The sequence below is a fragment of the Octodon degus genome, unplaced genomic scaffold, assembly GCF_000260255.1.
Source record: "Octodon degus isolate 3935 unplaced genomic scaffold, OctDeg1.0 scaffold00239, whole genome shotgun sequence".
Classification (NCBI taxonomy): domain Eukaryota; kingdom Metazoa; phylum Chordata; class Mammalia; order Rodentia; family Octodontidae; genus Octodon; species Octodon degus.
The window spans coordinates 2,497,206-2,504,903 of record NW_004524815.1 but is presented as its reverse complement, the minus strand read 5'-3'; the positions used below and the strand labels follow the sequence as shown (position 1 = coordinate 2,504,903).

The 7,698-nt window shown below is 44.9% G+C and overlaps 1 pseudogene; it reads left to right on the top strand.

The window, feature by feature from the left end:
* The first annotated feature begins 2,735 nt into the window (after positions 1–2,735).
* LOC101571835 lies at positions 2,736–3,654 on the top strand (annotated as a pseudogene).
* The last annotated feature ends 4,044 nt before the right edge of the window (positions 3,655–7,698 follow it).

Genomic DNA, 7,698 nt, shown 5'->3' with positions numbered 1-7,698 from the left:
GGCAAGTGATTCTTCTTTAAATTACAAAAGGTTCTTTTTAAAAATTTATTTTCATTTTAAAGAGGAAAAAAATCCAACCCAAAACAAATAACAAGAACAAAGACAATAACAAAGCAATGTAAAACAATAAAAATGGTACACAACTTCAAAATGTGACATTCTTTTTAAAATTTTTATTGATTTCTTTAGTTGGTACAGGGTCTCCCTATGCAGTTCAGACTCTTAGTGATCCTCCTGTCTCAGCCTCCAAGTGCCGGGATTACATGTATGCCCCCTGCCCAGAGTTCCGGGGTTGGCACAGCCTGCTGTACTGAGAATTGGGCTCGGGCGCTTTCCAGGCAGGCACTTAGACCACTGAGCTATCTCCCCAACCACCATGTAAAAGGTTCTGAAACAAATCAGTATAATCTCAATTTCTTATTCTAAGAAGCTGGCTTGAGCATGGATCTCCAGTTGTTTTCCTACTATGTAACACAAGATAATTACCACATTACATAATTTCTCTTTTTTCAGTTCACTTATTGATATGTAAGGAAATTACACACAACACACACCACCATCTCTATGTGAACATGGTATATGCTAAATGTAAACTGTGTTGTTTGATGAATGTAGTAACTTCATGGATCAGGCACACAAATTTAGGGGACCAAAAGCTGAGATAAAAGATGCTTAAACGTAACAATTTTGGGCTAACTATATTTCAAATGATTGCAGTTTGAATACTGTGAATTAACTTTAAATAGTGTCGCAACACCAGAAGAGAATCAAAGAAAACACTTAAAACAAGCAACTTGCTTCTCACGCGCACTTATGAACTGGCTGTAGCCCGGGCCCTCGCTGGTGTTCAGCGCCTGGTGTCAGTGAATTTGCTGCCCGATGCCAGTAATGAATGAAGCAGAGAGTGGGAGAACACGGGCTTTTCCACATCCTCAAATATGGGTTCCGTGGAAGCAGCTTTGACAAAGAAGCCCCGCGTGGAGCTGCCGCACCTGCGACCCGGAGCATAGAGTAGGGCGCCGAGACAGGCGCTGCAGGGCACGGAAAATCGCAGAGGTCTCTTGGGGAGGGGGAAGGAGAAACTGGGAGGAAACTTCACGACTTCAAGGTCACCTGAGCCCCAGGCCGTGTGTCACCGTCCTCCTGGGTCAAAGTGCCTCATAATTTAATATAAAACCATAACTCATCCTAATAACGACACGGGAGGTGGCACTCGGCAGGGTGAGCGCCACACCACCAGTTTACTTTTCTGGTTCGATTTGTTCTCACGTTAATGACTGAAGTCAGGCTACTCGCTGTATTTGTTTTGCAGATGACAATATCAGCGTCACCGTAGATCGCAAGGACGACACGGCTAGGTGGAGCTGCGCGGGCGGACCTGTGTCCCCTGGGAGGCCCTGCGTCCTCCGGGCTGCTCTTGCTGCTGTTCTGCATCCCTCAGAGTTCCCTACGCCAGCGGGCGTGCTGCACCCCGTTATCGCACCACCCCACTGTGCACACAGATGAGCTGGGACGGCGGGAGTCAGACTCACCTCAACCTGACCCAGAGCCGGTGCCGCTCACCTCACCACGGTCGGCCAGGCAGACGTGCTGGTGGCAACAAGCACGGGGCGGCGAGGACAGCTCGCCAGCTTCGCTCAGAACTTGGGAACTCACTGAAAGATTTTTCTCATTAAAGAAACGATCATTTTATTCTTAGGGGAATTTGTGGTTAGTTTTAGGTACAGATCAAATTATCACATAGCCAGTAAGTTGGTTCTCTTTGATGCTCTGAACACTGAATTTAAATCAAAGAAGAAAATGAGTAACTATCTATTCAATTAAGGACAGTGTGACTTGCATTCTCTCAAGACACTCAGGAATTGGAACCACTCAGGAAAGGATAGAGTTCAGCACGGGTACGCAGTGGAGACCGGCGTTTAACATCTGTGTGGATGAGAATGAATCTTCCAAGCTGCTGTGATCCGTAATTTAACACAATGCAACAACAAAACGACGTCATGACGTGGCTGGATTGAGACATTAAATGGACATCAGGAGTGCTTGGTGGAGGCGCAGCTTGAGATGTCAGTTTGGGTGGTGTTCAGGTGGAGCGAACTTACCGATAGCTGCGTCCTCCTAGTCACGTGCACAGAGTCCTTACGCTGTCTCCATCCAAGTTCATAAATTCGCCATTTTTAAACTTACATTTACAAAAAAACCTTACATTCACAATCCATTAAAATTCTTAACATTTGAAACCTGTAAATGCTCATGCAATCAATAGAATCGGCTTGCTTTTCTTAATTAATTAATTAATTAATTAATTTGTGTATTTGGTAGAGGGTCTCACTACACAGCTTGGGCTCACAGTGACCTTCCGTTCTCAGCCTCCCCACACTGTGATTACAGGCTTGCGCCTGCACTCTGGTCCTGGTCGCTGGTTCCACGCACCCGCAGGCGGAGCCAGCGCGGCGTCTGGCTCCAGAAACCCAACCCTGGTCCCTGCACTTGGCTGAGTAGGCACTTAGTCCACTGAGCTATCTCGCCGGCTCAGCTTCCTTTTCAAGAATATTGTTTTATCAGAGAATCTTGAAGTGTAGATTTCTTCTACTGTTACAGGATATGTATGGTGTTAGTACTTTCTTTTTTTTCTCTTTAATTTAATTTAATTTTGAAAAGTGAAAACAAAAACAAATAGCAGTAACAAAGGCAGAAACTCACTACTTCAGAGCATGTAGAGGTTGTGAACAGTGATGAACAGCACAGAGGTGGCAGCCTTCCTCCTGCTGGGCCTGACCGACGACCCCCGCCTGCAGCTGCCCCTCTTCCTCACCTTCCTGCTCATCTACGCCATCACTGTGCTTGGGAACCTGGGCATGGTCCTGCTGATCCTCCTGGACCCGCGTCTGCACAGCCCCATGTACTTCTTCCTTGGGAACCTGGGGCTGGTGGACTTCTGCTCCTCCTCGGTTGTCACTCCCACGGTCATTGTTGGGTTCCTGACAGGAAATAAGATCATTTCCTACCATGCCTGTGCTGCTCAGATGTTCTTCTTTACACTCCTCATTTGTGTGGAAAATTACCTGCTGGCTGCCATGGCCTATGACCGCTATGCGGCAGTGTGCAGATCCCTGCACTACACCACCACCATGACCACGAGTGTGTGCGTAGGGCTCGTCTCGTGCTGCTATGCCTGCTCCTTCCTGAATGCCTGTGTCCAAACTGGGAACGTGTTCAGTCTCCCCTTCTGTAATTCCTCGGTGGTCCATGACTTTTTCTGTGATGTCCCAGCAGTCATAGCTCTCTCCTGCTCTGACAAGCACATTACGGAGCTGGTTCTTGTTTATGTTGTGAGCTTCCATATCTTTTTTGCCATCTTGGTTATTTTAATGTCCTACCTCTTCATTTTTGGCACCATCCTGAGGATGCGCTCAGCTGCAGGGCATCGCAAGGCCCTGTCCACCTGTGCCTCCCACTTCACCACCGTCTCCATCTTCTACGGGGCCGCCATCTTCATGTACCTGCAGCCAACATCCAGTCATTCCATGGACACTGATAAAATCCTCTGTGTTCTATTCTATAATCATCCCCATGCTAAACCCTATGGTCTACAGCCTGAGGAACAAGGAAGTTATAAGCGCATTCTTAAAAGTCAAGTGCACGTTCATTTGATCAAGGTTGTATAAGCTGTAGGAATTGCACTGGACCTTTGTGAGTACTTTCTTCTCCGATCTTCTCCAGGTACCGTGTTACTTTTTGAGGCCCAGACTGACATTACATTTGGACATAATACTCTGTGACTGGTTCAAAAGGCTTCCAACATGAAAAATACCATGGCCAAAACTAAATGAAGTGTGAGTGTTTAAGACATCCTGAGGTCTTCTGGCTAAAACACCTTTCAGGATATGGGTGTACACACATGCACAATGCAGACGTTCTTTTTCAAGCTTCACATCAGTGTGTGTGGTGTAGAAGAGGCTGAAAGGGGCCCATAAATCAGAGCAACACCCTCAGGGGTCTCATCATGACAAATAGAAATGTATGTGGTAGGTTTCATCAGAGTTGAATAAAATGTACTATTTGTGGGAGCTAATGTTATTTGTTTATTTGTCTTGATTGAGTAATATTCATGGAACAGCAAATAATCTTACACTGTGTCTGTGTGTTTCTATCAGAGTCTCCTATTTCAAGCAGTGGATTAGTCAGAAGATCTGTTCTCTTTGTGGTGGGACAAAGCTTTCTGTCTCCACGTTTGTCTCTCTCACCTTTAGGGTCTCTGCCTTTGCACACACAGACATCAGTTAATGACCTCTGCCCCTTCTTGGCCTTCTGTCTCCACCCTCACACCAGGCCCAGCTCCCTTCTTCTGTCTCAGGCTTTTGTCTCAGATTCCAGGCGGCTTTGTCCTCACCATTGCTGACAGAACATCAAGGGACTTTACAACCTCCATCTCTATATCTTTATGACTTTAATAAATATCTGTTTCTACAGCCAGGTGTCACCGCACATGCCTGTCATCCTAGCATTCATGAGACCGAGGCAGGATTATTGCCACAAGTTTGAGGGCAGTGAAAGTTACATAGTTAAATCCTGTCCCAAAATAAATAAGTTAAGTAATAAATATCTGCTTCTATGATTATAAGCATTTTGTTGATTCTTTTCATCTGAGATCCCTGACTAAATCACTAGCATTTAAAAGTTGTAATATAATATCCAATTTGTGCAAAAGAATACAATATTTGCTAAGATTTAATTTTTGATAATATTAGCCTTAATTTGAAAAAAATGATATATTTTATAAAATGGAAAAGTTTCTCTTTCCAAAATTTAATGAATATATCACAGATCCTGCATCTCTTATGCATTAAGATTTTTCTTTACTGTGTCATTTGATGCTTCCAAAATGTTCATATTTTAATTATCAAAAAGATAAAACATGACAAAAACAGACCTATATTTAAAACATATTCAAATATTACTATGCATTCAGATTAAAATTAAACATAGGAACCAATATTATTTGTATTTTTTTCTGCAAATATACCAAATGGCAATACTTACTGTTATGCTGTACTTTTTTTGGGCAGGATTTCCCCCTGCATTCACCTGTCTTTCCCACTCTTCTTTTGCAGCGATTTTTTTTTTTTGCCATTTATTTACAAAGTCAACCAAGCCCATGCCACAGGCCCTTTGTTCTTGCTGACCCCATGTAGATTTCTCCCCCTACTTGGGGCTCTAACACACTGAGACCCTGTCTCGGAGTCCTTCCCCACCTGCCTGTGTCACTGCTCAGTCTCTAGTCATCAAGCTCTGTCCCCTCCTCCTAAGTTGTTCTCTGCAGTTGTTGTCAGCTGCTCTCTGCCATTCATGCATATGAGCTACTCCTTTACCTTCCCCGAGGAGTGGGAGCTCCTGGAGAGCTGTAACTTTCTCCATGTTCTCATAACATGTTGAGATAAGCAGCTGCAAACATCTCTGTTGCACTGTAAACTATGAAAAGAAAATAGAATTTTACTACTAATTGTGTGAACCTGTTGGCCCTTGACACATTGGTTGTGACAGTAAATCAAGCAGAATGCAACCTCTGGGTCAGCAAGGACCACAGTGTGAGGGGCAGTGCTCATTGTGCAGTTGCTGCAGCACTTTCCTGCATTCGCACAGTCCTCACTTGCAGACAACATGGTTTCCTGGAAGTCCCAGCTGCACACAGATCATCTCAGGCCTCTTGCTATTTTTCCTTAAAAGAGATGATTCATTAAGTTCCAAATGACATCAAATAACTATTACTTGATGAATGGCAGTGGCAGGAAAGGGAGTCCCTTGGGGAGGAGGGAGGGACCATGGCCCTAACAGAGCAGAGATTTTTGTTCTCTGGGAATGTTACGCACTTCCGGGTTACAGGACTGTGAAAGAGTCAGTTTGCATTGCTGTAGCCTCCAAGTTTGCAGGAACTGATGGTGGCAGCAGCCATAGAAATCTAACTAAAACCTTTGCTTGTCCCTGCTGTGTTAGGATCTTAATGAACTATGGAACATTTGGTTGAGTAATTTTTTGGGTGAGACCATTGGAGTTTCTCCCTCAGGAGGTTATATTTATTGTTTTTTAATCTAAACTTATTTTGGCTTACCATCTGTGGTCATTGCAACGTTAAGGCAAAGTAAGGAGTTAGAAGATGACAGATCTGGTGGATAAAGCGAACGCAGGCACACTGTCATTTTTTCATTTCGTAGAGATTAGTTAAACGTTATGAAACTAACAAGAACATTAAGGCAGGAGGAAAAAAGCAGGCATGAAGGAGGATTTCACAAGGGCTTGGGTTGGGGTAAGTCTATTCAGAGTGAGTGTGAGTGAGCAGGAAAGCATGAGATGGCTACTCTACAGGTCAGGCTGTGAAGGAGAGGGTCTGGAGGGCAAGGGGTCAGCCAGGCCCGCCTTTCAGCGTCCTGGTGTAGGTAAGTTGTGCCTCCACTCACCTCTACACTCAAAAAGCACCGCTGTTACTTACTGTGATGTAAGTCTGCATCGCCATGACAGTGGGGAGATGGCTAAATAGAGAGTGGGATTCCTGGGAGGAAATACAAGAGGTGAATCCTGGGCAAATGTCTGTGTCTTCTCTTTGGGTGCCTGTAACACAAACGAAAACTGCCAGGCTGAATTAGTGACAGGACCACTGGTGAGTGGACAGGGTACACTGCAGCCCAGGACAAGGCAAAAGGCTCATTCACAGGAGATACTAAAGGGAGCTGTAAAAGGGATATGTGCTGATCACATCCAGAAAGAATGCATGCTGATGAGATAATAGAGCTCCCAGACCCCAGGCCAGAGCTGCAAATGAAATCAGAATCTGAATCTAAGTTAGAGACAGAGCCAGGCCTGGTACCCATGCCAACATACTGCAAAGGAGAAAGACCAGCAGGCCAGAGACCACACCCTGCAAGACTGGCTTAGGACAGCAGCACAGAGGTCTGGAGAGACTCTGGAAGCCAACAGAGACTGGGTGGCAGGTGTCACAGAACTGGTGCAAGTCATGCAGGAGCTAGACGTGGGACAGTCACTGCCTGGTGGCAAGCAGCAGAAACAATTTATCAGCAAGGATTGTATCACAGATCCCTGCAGTGGGCTCCAACCTCCTGCCAGCTGTTATACCAAACAGCAGAAAGAAAGAGTAAGAGGCCAAATGTGGTGCAGTGGGGAACTGGGATAACCTGTTGTTCATAGTTACGGGAAATCCAGGAGGCAGCCAGACCTCAGTGTTTATTGATTGAGGAAAATAATGAGGGAATTATAGGTGACACAGAGGGCAGAAGTGGTCTTATGCTAATGAGAATCTTTATGTTGATGAGGACAGTCGAGAGAGATGGCAGGTGACCAGGCAGTTTGTCCTTTCCCCACAGTAGACTCTTTCCTTATTTCCACTGAGCTTTCAAAGAACCAGAATGTCATACCTGATGTAATCTTGCCTTGGTTGTCAACATCATGGGACTTTTGAGGCCTCAACTGACTATTGGCACATAGAGTAATATTTCCACATACCATAATCTGCTCCAGTGGTTACTTTGGACAAGCCCTAATTGCAATTTACTTAAGAAATAATTTTTCCTCCAAAATTATATAGAATAGTCTTGACAGGGTTGGGAAGAGCTCAACCGAAGCTGCTTTGAACCTGAAAGTGGTAGCTTCTGGGAATCGAGAGGTGGATATAGAGCTGGGAGAAAC